The following is a 12,100-nucleotide window of genomic DNA, read 5'->3' as shown; positions in this document are numbered from 1 at the left end:
TTACTGGATATTCACTGATCTCAGAAGAAACTAGCCGGTAAGAAATTCAACTCAAATGAACGGGTGATCACTGAATATGAAGACTATTTTGAACCAGAAGACATCTTTTTGAAGGGTGTTTTTTTAGGAGGTATATGATTTGATTTATAAAAACTCAAAATATTTGAGAAAATTGATGAAATCTTTATTGGAATCGATAGTACGATCAATATAATTAAATGTTTGAAAATGATTTCATGCAAATTGGCCGCTGCTCACTCTCTCCATCATATCGGTCGGTATTGCACAAATGAATGCTTTAATATTGGCTTCCAGTGCGTCAATCGTTGCTGGTTTATCCTTGTAGACATGAGTCTCCACAACAAATAGTCCAAAGGCGTTAAATCACACGATCTAGGCGGCCAATTGACGGGCCCAAAACGTGAGATAAACTATTCACCGAAGGCGGCTCTCAATTTGGTCATTGTTTCGCGTGCCGTGTGGGATGTGGCACCGTATTGTTGAAACCACATGTCAGGCATGTCCAATTCTTCCAATTTGAGTAAAAAATACTCAATCTCGCCAATCACAGTAACGTTCCGCCCTTCGTTGCCTTTGAAGATGTACGGCTCGATGATGCCACCGACCGCTAATCTACACCAAACAGTGACTGTTTTGGGATGGATTAGTAGCAGATGCGGCAATTTTGCTAATTATTTATAATTGCAAAATAGATCATAAGTAAGGGAAGATTCGGTTTTGTTTGGATATGATATTTTTTTCAGAGGAGTTTGCAAAACTGCGAAACATCTTTGAAGAAGTTATTTCGATTTAATAGAATGTTACTTTCAATACAATTTTATAAAATAATCACCAAAAACGAAACACCGCGAACACATTCCAATTATTCTTCGAAATTAACTCGTCGCCTTTCTAATCGTGTGACACGAATAAGTTTAGTCTTTCGAAAGAATACGATCTAAATCATCCCCGACATCACACCCCAGGTATTGTTTCTTTTCGTTTATTTTTTTCAGTTCTCAAATAATCCGTCTCGGAAGGAAGTTTTTACGGCAATATATTAATTGTACCGAGGAAAAAATTTCCAAACATAAATGAAACAATATCAAGTTTCGGAACTTACTCGGCGGAACAGACTCGGTAGACACAGGGAAGCTATTGTTTGATGCTGACACAACATGGCACAAAAAAAGTTCGGCGACGTGGACTTTGACAACTTTTTCCAGGGGGTGACATTGACATTTTCCTCTTAGCGTCTGCTGTGCCCAGGTAAACAGAGACAAGGCAGAGGGGGCGGAAAAATTAGGTCGAAGGCTCAGAGATAAATTAAATTCAGTCTCCTCTTCCTCCTCCTTCTCCTCTGGTTCACATCGGAACGTTATTGAGAACTGTACACGACTGGAATGATAACAACTCTGTTTGGGGCTAAGTTGGTGAGAACAATGTCGGTAATGGGTAATGAAGAATTTTCACTGACAGTAGCAGGAGGTGGAAATGAGGCGCAAAAGTTTAGCTTTTCACGATCTGTTAGAAGAACGCAAGCAACTTTGGCTGCAAACTAGGATGTCAAATGAAAACTTCTTCCCGTTGTTACGATTCGCTTATCTTCAATAGTGCTTTTAGCAACTAAGTTTCTTGTAGTTTTCTGAAGCCGCACGTAATGAGTTTTTTTTCTCAGTTAAACGAAAACAAAACCGCTTTATACATTTCGTTAATAATACAGTACATTAGCAAGATTGCTTTGTTCCAAGCAATGCAAATCCTGCCAGATTCTGGTAGATAGGTACCGAAACATAAAAACACTAAATTGACCGCGTCAGGCACGCCTTCAACTTAATCAGGAACTCCCCCAAATTGCCCTTTTGCGCGTTAATAGTCATTCGTCACGAAACCAATGAATGGCTTTTCAACCTAGTGCCTGTGTCAGGGCACCAAGTAAACCGCTACGATCATTACCGAGCACCCTGTATTTAAATAGTAAACGCCACGAACTGGAAATAACATGTTTCATAAACAAGCACGCTCAAGAATATCCTTTGAGCGACGCAATCCGGTGTAAACCAGCGAACCCTCCGACATCCCCGAAAACCGTTCTGTTCCGAACTCGGGAAGGTTGTGTGAATTGCGGTAGTTTAAAGGGACAAAGTATGGACATCTTGTGAATAAACGCAATCTAAAAATACACGGCTCCGGATCCGGAGACTGTGAACCAAGGCAAAAGGTTGTTTCGTTTTTTTGTTGTTTTCATTCCAGAAACAAGGGACAGCACGCTGCTAGTGACTGTTTATTTTCTAATTCGTTTCCGGGTCCCGTAGCGCAGACAGACCTGCTAATGACCGCGAGAAGCCGGGTGAGAGAAATTATTCACACTTCCCTTACGTGGAAATGGTTCTGCTCTTCTGACACCACTCGAGCATTTTTTTATGTGAATAGTTGATACTGGGGTTGCAGAATGACAATGGAGCGCCACTCGGTGTCGACCGGTGGGACAGGCAGAGACGACGGGGAGGGTGGTGTTGAAAATTATGAGTGCCATGGACGAGCTGCTGCTGGGATAATTGCCGCGAAATGTAAGAAAGGCGTGTTTTATGAATGGCCGACATCAACCCAATTACGAAGTGTTTCGTTGTATCCTACTTGATGATGATGAAAAGATAGTACAGAAGGAATACTTCAAAAGCAGATGATTGAGAAGGGAGCTTCGGATCTGACAATCTATTGAGTGCATCGTGTTGATGGGAATGTTGATAACCAAAATTGATAGCAGTAATATACAATCTAAAACTCTGCTGCATTGAACTCAACAAACTGTCAATATAGTTAATGTCTAGGCTGAATTCATGCACGGTTGTGAGTGATTGACATAACAAAGTGCTCGCTAGTTCCTATCTCATGCCTGTCTGTGAGTTTTCTTATTCATGTGTAATTGAGAAATCGAAAATTATTTGCTTGTTATTTCATTTGCTTGCGACTAATTTTTGATCTTAAGCTTAAGGCAACTGATTCCGACACAGGCCCTTTTCAGGGCCAATAAAATATCACAATTTTTTAAATTAGTCGTCATTCATACATGCAAATACGATGTTGTTCATCCCAAGCAAACGAAACAACGAGTAGAATCGTAAAAAAAATCAATGGAAATATCTTCCAGTATAGTAAACAAAATACTATAAACATTTAGGGGTTTATGGTTTTGCACAAAAAAGGACCTTAATTAATTCGATTTCTTCGCGTTTTAGTGCTTAAAGCAGTTCAAATTGAACTGCCTTGTCCACGTAGCAGTTCAATTTAAACTTTAAATTTCAATAGAATTTAAAACTGAACTGCTAGATGCGCCCGGTAGCTCAATTTGAACTATTTTAAGCACTGATGAGCCGAAAGCGAAACGTGAAGAAAACAAAATATTATTGAGCGCGAAATAGCTATAGAGCGAGAAGACTAGTATTTGATGAACAGAGGAGATGTTTGGATGTATGGTACCGGTCGGGAGACGGCCAGGATGTGGACCATTCCATTTGAGCCAATTTGTTCTGATATATCAAGGTTCAGGGTGGCGAAATGACAGCGCGTATGCACGGAATGCATGAGAACGCAGGTTCGAGTCCTGTCTCTGAGCGTATCTTTTCCTGAAAAAATCTCCCTTTTGTTAGGTTTTCCATTCATTTGGTTTCTCCAATATATGTTTCACTCAGTCATTGCAAAAACTCAAAATAATATACTTCTCGTACCTTGCATTCGAACAAATTTTTCTATATCTGCCTACTACAGAAAAGTGCTCATATACCGAAGCAAAAATTTACGTTATCTAATAAGCAAATGTAGCAAATGTAGAAACCCAATATTTTTGAATGAGTTTCTTTGTTAACTTGTGAAAAAAACGACATTTGATTTCACAAATTTGAATGGATTTTTTTACTAGTCGGATTGAAAATGTATTGCGTATTTTATGATAAAATTGATATCTGCACAATTTGCATGAACTAATTTTATGCACATTCGGGAATATGGAAGAAGTGTGCTGTTTTGTACTCGGAAAACCCGTCTTTTATTGTAAATAGGTTCATTTCATATTACATTAAAGTGACAACTGCATGAAATGGTTTCAATACGTTTTTTCTTACAGTTCATTGCATTGCATTTATTAACAAAATTCCAAAACGGTTTAGATCCTAATCGAACGATAGGAAAAAGTTTTATATTGAAAAGACAAAGCTCTGTTGAACTTGTTGTTGAAAGATGTTGAACACAGAAGTGCACAAACCATGAAAATGCATACAAAAAAGCCAAGCAAACCAGCAAATAAACCAAATAAAATATATGCGAAACGACAGAAGAATAAACAACCTGAAAAACAAATGAGAGAATGTAGTAAGGAGAAAACACACTAATGGATTGAAGGTAGTAAAAAGTAAAAAGAAAAGGTAGGAGGTAAATAAAAAATGTCAAAAGTAAAAAGTAAAAGTTCGAAGGTCAAAAGTCACGTACAAATTGAAGTGAAAAGACAGGTAAAAAGAAAAAATAAACAGCAATAGATTAGAAGCTAAACAGACAAGGTAAACAGCTAAAAGTATCATGTCAAAAGTCAAAAAGTAAGAAGTAGAAAGTAAAGAGTAGAGTAAAGAGTAAAGAATTAAAAGTAAAAAGTAAAGAATTAAAAGTAAAGAGTAAAGAGAAGATAGTAAAGAGTAAAGAGTAAAGAGAAGATAGTAAAGAGTAAAGAGTAAAGAGTAAAGAGTAAAGAGTAAAGAGTAAAGAGTAAAGAGTAAAGAGTAAAGAGTAAAGAGTAAAGAGTAAAGAGTAAAGAGTAAAGAGTAAAGAGTAAAGAGTAAAGAGTAAAGAGTAAAGAGTAAAGAGTAAAGAGTAAAGAGTAAAGAGTAAAGAGTAAAGAGTAAAGAGTAAAGAGTAAAGAGTAAAGAGTAAAGAGTAAAGAGTAAAGAGTAAAGAGTAAAGAGTAAAGAGTAAAGAGTAAAGAGTAAAGAGTAAAGAGTAAAGAGTAAAGAGTAAAGAGTAAAGAGTAAAGAGTAAAGAGTAAAGAGTAAAGAGTAAAGAGTAAAGAGTAAAGAGTAAAGAGTAAAGAGTAAAGAGTAAAGAGTAAAGAGTAAAGAGTAAAGAGTAAAGAGTAAAGAGTAAAGAGTAAAGAGTAAAGAGTAAAGAGTAAAGAGTAAAGAGTAAAGAGTAAAGAGTAAAGAGTAAAGAGTAAAGAGTAAAGAGTAAAGAGTAAAGAGTAAAGAGTAAAGAGTAAAGAGTAAAGAGTAAAGAGTAAAGAGTAAAGAGTAAAGAGTAAAGAGTAAAGAGTAAAGAGTAAAGAGTAAAGAGTAAAGAGTAAAGAGTAAAGAGTAAAGAGTAAAGAGTAAAGAGTAAAGAGTAAAGAGTAAAGAGTAAAGAGTAAAGAGTAAAGAGTAAAGAGTAAAGAGTAAAGAGTAAAGAGTAAAGAGTAAAGAGTAAAGAGTAAAGAGTAAAGAGTAAAGAGTAAAGAGTAAAGAGTAAAGAGTAAAGAGTAAAGAGTAAAGAGTAAAGAGTAAAGAGTAAAGAGTAAAGAGTAAAGAGTAAAGAGTAAAGAGTAAAGAGTAAAGAGTAAAGAGTAAAGAGTAAAGAGTAAAGAGTAAAGAGTAAAGAGTAAAGAGTAAAGAGTAAAAAGTAAAGAGTAAAGAGTAAAGAGTAAAAAGTAAAGAGTAAAGAGTAAAGAGTAAAGAGTAAAGAGTAAAGAGTAAAGAGTAAAGAGTAAAGAGTAAAGAGTAAAGAGTAAAGAGTAAAGAGTAAAGAGTAAAGAGTAAAGAGTAAAGAGTAAAGAGTAAAGAGTAAAGAGTAAAGCGAAAGAGTAAAGAGTAAAGAGTAAAGAGTAAAGAGTAAAGAGTAAAGAGTAAAGAGTAAAGAGTAAAGAGTAAAGAGTAAAGAGTAAAGAGTAAAGAGTAAAGAGTAAAGAGTAAAGAGTAAAGAGTAAAGAGTAAAGAGTAAAGAGTAAAGAGTAAAGAGTAAAGAGTAAAGAGTAAAGAGTAAAGAGTAAAGAGTAAAGAGTAAAGAGTAAAGAGTAAAGAGTAAAAAGTAAAGAGTAAAGAGTAAAGAGTAAAGAGTAAAGAGTAAAGAGTAAAGAGTAAAGAGTAAAGAGTAAAGAGTAAAGAGTAAAGAGTAAAGAGTAAAGAGTAAAGAGTAAAGAGTAAAGAGTAAAGAGTAAAGAGTAAAGAGTAAAGAGTAAAGAGTAAAGAGTAAAGAGTAAAGAGTAAAGAGTAAAGAGTAAAGAGTAAAGAGTAAAGAGTAAAGAGTAAAGAGTAAAGAGTAAAGAGTAAAGAGTAAAGAGTAAAGAGTAAAGAGTAAAGAGTAAAGAGTAAAGAGTAAAGAGTAAAGAGTAAAGAGTAAAGAGTAAAGAGTAAAGAGTAAAGAGTAAAGAGTAAAGAGTAAAGAGTAAAGAGTAAAGAGTAAAGAGTAAAGAGTAAAGAGTAAAGAGTAAAGAGTAAAGAGTAAAGAGTAAAGAGTAAAGAGTAAAGAGTAAAGAGTAAAGAGTAAAGAGTAAAGAGTAAAGAGTAAAGAGTAAAGAGTAAAGAGTAAAGAGTAAAGAGTAAAGAGTAAAGAGTAAAGAGTAAGGAATTAAAAGTAAAGAGTAAAGAGAAGATAGTAAAGAGTAAAGAGTAAAGAGTAAAGAGTAAAGAGTAAAGAGTAAAGAGTAAAGAGTAAAGAGTAAAGAGTAGAGAGTAAAGAGTAAAGAGTAAAGAGTAAAGAGTAAAGAGTAAAGAGTAAAGAGTAAAGAGTAAAGAGTAAAGAGTAAAGAGTAAAGAGTAAAGAGTAAAGAGTAAAGAGTAAAGAGTAAAGAGTAAAGAGTAAAGAGTAAAGAGTAAAGAGTAAAGAGTAAAGAGTAAAGAGTAAAGAGTAAAGAGTAAAGAGTAAAGAGTAAAGAGTAAAGAGTAAAGAGTAAAGAGTAAAGAGTAAAGAGTAAAGAGTAAAGAGTAAAGAGTAAAGAGTAAAGAGTAAAGAGTAAAGAGTAAAGAGTAAAGAGTAAAGAGTAAAGAGTAAAGAGTAAAGAGTAAAGAGTAAAGAGTAAAGAGTAAAGAGTAAAGAGTAAAGAGTAAAGAGTAAAGAGTAAAGAGTAAAGAGTAAAGAGTAAAGAGTAAAGAGTAAAGAGTAAAGAGTAAAGAGTAAAGAGTAAAGAGTAAAGAGTAAAGAGTAAAGAGTAAAGAGTAAAGAGTAAAGAGTAAAGAGTAAAGAGTAAAGAGTAAAGAGTAAAGAGTAAAGAGTAAAGAGTAAAGAGTAAAGAGTAAAGAGTAAAGAGTAAAGAGTAAAGAGTAAAGAGTAAAGAGTAAAGAGTAAAGAGTAAAGAGTAAAGAGTAAAGAGTAAAGAGTAAAGAGTAAAGAGTAAAGAGTAAAGAGTAAAGAGTAAAGAGTAAAGAGTAAAGAGTAAAGAGTAAAGAGTAAAGAGTAAAGAGTAAAGAGTAAAGAGTAAAGAGTAAAGAGTAAAGAGTAAAGAGTAAAGAGTAAAGAGTAAAGAGTAAAGAGTAAAGAGTAAAGAGTAAAGAGTAAAGAGTAAAGAGTAAAGAGTAAAGAGTAAAGAGTAAAGAGTAAAGAGTAAAGAGTAAAGAGTAAAGAGTAAAGAGTAAAGAGTAAAGAGTAAAGAGTAAAGAGTAAAGAGTAAAGAGTAAAGAGTAAAGAGTAAAGAGTAAAGAGTAAAGAGTAAAGAGTAAAGAGTAAAGAGTAAAGAGTAAAGAGTAAAGAGTAAAGAGTAAAGAGTAAAGAGTAAAGAGTAAAGAGTAAAGAGTAAAGAGTAAAGAGTAAAAAGTAAAAAGTAAAAAGTAAAAAGTAAAAAGTAAAAAATAAAAAGTAAAAAGTAAAAAGTAAAAAGTAATTAGTATTCCCAACAGCTTGCGAACGTTCTTCTTTAGATTCAGCACAGATTTCTTGGCGACAAGTTTCGACATCCTGTTCCATTTTTTTTTTCTAATTGTTGAATCGTTTTGGCTGTGTCCTCTTTTTTCGCTAACTTTCTCAGTGGCAAAATAGCTCTTCTTTGACGTTGTTCAGCTGAAAATACGCCAACTGATGGAAACAAATAAACTGCTGCACAAGTGGTGGGAACAATGTGTAAACAACAGGAAATAAACATAAAAATTGATACATTCTCAATCGTAGCGAAATGGAACAGTTTTCAAATTTTTAACCTAGATAGTGGTTTCGTGGCTCGTGAAATAAAAATCAGTAAAATAGTAAAAGTACGAGAGCTTGTTTGGATAAATACCGAATAAAAAACGAACATTTGCATTTATGGCAAAGGATTACTTTGGGTGCGGATTTGGGAAAAAAGTATTATGTTCCACTCTGTCCATCATGCGACGAGTAGAAGAAATCATGCAAGAGTAAAAGCTATCCTAACCGGATGAAAATGGCACGATGCTCCAACGCTCGTATCTGTTTTCGACTCCCACGTCCCACAAGGATATGCACATGAGCTCCGTGCGTACTTGTGGATTCTTCCATTTGGCATAACATTGCTTCAGATGCTGACAAAACTTTAGCATTTTGTGGTTAACAGCAAACTATTTTCCAATCCATTAGAGCAGTAAGAGGGAGCCACCCACAACAGCTCAGGGTCAGTTGTGGTGGTGGAATCCTGGGACTCAAATCCAGCAGGCAGCAACAACCCTCCCAGAGCCGTATCACTGCAGCAGCAGAAGGCAGTGCAGATGTTTGGTTATGTTTTGCATAATTGATAGCTATGAGAATCGATTGTTCGACTAGGTGTAGCAAAGCTTTTTATTACGAGTTTCCGAACGTGTATGAACACGTCCCAGGTAAAATATTGCACTTTTCCGGGTTAGTAGCCATTGTGCATGAACCAGATTGAATAATTGGCCCCATCGGAAGGAGACAGGTGCAATAGCAAATAATGGTCAAATTCTGACGGTACTGGATCCCATCGTCGTCCCGGTCGACTCGGTCTACAGGCTAGAGGGGGTTTCACAATTAGAGTGCTGAAAACATATCGAGTTTCGGTTCTGATTGGATACTTGGATGGAGCTGTTACCGAATAATTGGAATCCGAAATAACAAAGCCCGTAGATCCTTTTGTCCGGTCGAATTTGGTTGGCGATGGCCGAACGAGTGTTGCATATTCACTCAGTATCGTCTACTCTAGTCGATTTAATTACCATTGGCTGGCAGTAGAGTGATGTCATCGTTTTAACAACATGCGTTATACTGACAAATAAGTCCTTCAGTGTTTCTCCCGCATGGCCATCATCTGTCCGAACATCAACAGATGCTGCTACAATTCAAATCTCACTAGCAAAACATCCCATCATCCCAGTTCGAAAAATATTGAATTACTAATTGTTGCATATCATTATCGACCCCCACCCTACCAACCCCTCGAATGCATATTTAAATACAAGTGCCATAATTCTGCACCCGATAATGGATGCGCTCATTATCGCATTCGAAAGCAATACTGGGTGACTGAGTGGTGTTTTACTCCGGTCGGTACCGCGTGCGACAACATCATCGTTGGACCCCCCGCCCTCGGAATGTTGCCGAAAAACTGCCTCACAATCTGATCGATAAATTTTCCAAAACGCACCGCGCTTCCCAACGGTTTTCCTCCAATTATGATGGCACAAATTTACACACGGACACAGCCAAGGACGATCGGAACTGGCGCCTGTAAGTTAATGCACGTTAATGGAGCGGTTGGCACTCAAAGCGACGTGTAATTGGAAATTATGACGTGGGGTTGGGGAAGTTTTTGTTTTACTATTATATATATTTTTTTGTTACAGATACGAATCGAAAAAGATTTTCCTTTGTTCTTGTACGGAATTTCTACTCGTCAATCGTTGTAATAAGAAACTAGAGACAAAAATTGAGTAGTTGAGACTAAACAGTCCCGTGAAGAGCAGTGACCTAATCCCTCATACGATGCAATTTCATAAAGATTGCTAATTGAGTCAAACGACGAAAAATTTCATTTGTAATTACTTAATGTTGAATTAGCATGAATTTTACTGGTTTCGAATGTAATTTGCATTCGACTGGCCAGTAAGACAGTATGAATTTATAAGCACCATTTACCAGCCTAGCAGATGTGAGCTGCGTTGCTGTGGCTCAGTCGATTAACGGACGTACTTTGTGATCAAATGGTTCTCGGTTCAAGTCGCGCGAAGGTCGCTAGTATTTTTTTATTTCAATGAATTTCATGCTATAAAATTTTTCAGTCACATACAATATTAAATGTTGAAATCATTCATATTACTGCTTGAGAAACCAACTCAAAAACCTGTAAGGATTATTTGCTACCTCGGTTTTATTAACTGACTGTATACTATATTCATTTGAACAGTTTCATTTCCGGCTTTCTCATAGCAAATATTACTGCAGCAAAACTAGTTGCACATCATACAAACAAAATGCGTTTCTGTTACTTCTGCATATGTAAATCAAGTTAAACAGCACGAATCAGCAGCATAAAACACACATTACTTCTATACAAACTACAAAAATATGGCTTCTGGAGTAGCTTGAATCATACTTAACGAATCGTATACAAGTAGTTCGATTCCAAAACATAACCTCTGAACCAATTAATGTAACATCTGGCGTACCTCAGGGCACTCATCTAGGGCCTCTTCTTTTCATTTTAAATATAAACGCGTTTCCTTCACACTCAAAAATCTAAAAGTGCTTATATATGCAGATGACGACTCTTCATGAAAATTAAAAATATCAACGACGCTGTAATATTCCAGAACGAAATCAATCTATTCCACATTTTGTGCGGCAAAATTCTACTCCAACTCAATGTAAAAAAATGCAACTCAATAACTATCAGTAGGAAAAAAACGAAACCCATTCTGTAGACATATTTTTAGGGAATCAAATAGTAGAAAAAGGTAAAATTGTACGAGATTAAAGGTGCAATTTTGGATTCCAAACTAACATTTGTGGAACATTACAACACAATAATCAATAAAGCAAACAGTATGCTGGGCTTTATCAAACGCTTCAGTCCTAATTTCCAAGACCCATATACTATAAAATTGCTATATAGTACATATGTCTGACCCATTTTGGAATATTGCAGCCTAGTATGGAATCCATGTAACATTATTCACGAAGAACGCATTAAATCGATACAAAAACAATTTCTTTTATATGCACTTCGTAAATTAAACAGCATATCCTCTACCACCATATGAAGCACGCTGCATGCTCATTAATATACAAACACTCGAAGAACGCGGCGACTTCGCAATGCTTTATTTTATCAGCAACATTATTTCTCAACGCATTCAATCAGCTTCATTATTAGCGCAATTAAATTTTTATATACCTAGCCGTCAACTAAGTTCCAGGAAATTATTTTTAGAAAAACATACTAGAACAAGTTATGCAAAATACAGTCCAGTCAATCGAATAATGCGCCATTACAATCAATACTGTGAACATCTTGATCTTACTATGTCGAAAAATCAAAAAAAAAATCTCAGCTTTGACGTAGAAATTATTCGTAGTATGTAAGTGAACATTGTAAACAATTTATAAGTCTACATTTGCTTGACGAAATAAATAAATAAAACATGTAGTAGAATTATTATTACAATTATTATTATTATGATTATTATTATTATTATAATTGTTAATATTATTGTTATTAAAATTATTATTATGATTAACACCATCACTACACCACCGGCACGGTATTACTGCACTACCGGCTGTGTAAATTGCATATTTTTAAATAAATTTCAATTCATTGACATTTTTTTATTCTTTCTGTAGCACTTATCATAAAATAGATAAAATTTTTATCATTCATAACACCGTCTTTTACCAATATCACACACCAGTAGCAGACATCCGTAGCCGTTTCGTTTTCTTTATAGCGTGTACGAAATAGAACAAAGCACGCATCGTTCGTTTTGTGTTTTCTTCTTCCACCGGACCACCACGTACCGATGTTGTATATATTGTCATTCTATATGGCGATTTGAAAACTTTGACACTCAAGGCGATGCGGGACCGGAGGTCGCATCCGGATAAAATTTCACAGTAGATTAAAGATAATATGAGCTTTAATTCAAATCAAGATTTGTGAAAATCAGAATTGTGGAATTTTTCTTCA

The 12,100-nt window shown here is 35.2% G+C and overlaps 1 protein-coding gene across 3 annotated transcripts in view; it reads right to left on the bottom strand.

Annotated features, from left to right (window-relative positions):
* The window catches only part of LOC131427288 (furin-like protease 1), a 664,527-nt gene that overhangs the window by 311,671 nt on the left and 340,756 nt on the right, over nucleotides 1-12,100 (bottom strand). The gene's annotated exons all lie outside the window — the stretch shown is intronic.

This window comes from Malaya genurostris, chromosome 2, assembly GCF_030247185.1.
Source record: "Malaya genurostris strain Urasoe2022 chromosome 2, Malgen_1.1, whole genome shotgun sequence".
In the NCBI taxonomy this organism is placed as follows: Eukaryota; Metazoa; Arthropoda; class Insecta; order Diptera; family Culicidae; genus Malaya; species Malaya genurostris.
The sequence above is the reverse complement of the archived record's forward strand: the minus strand, read 5'-3'. Positions and strand labels throughout refer to the sequence as shown.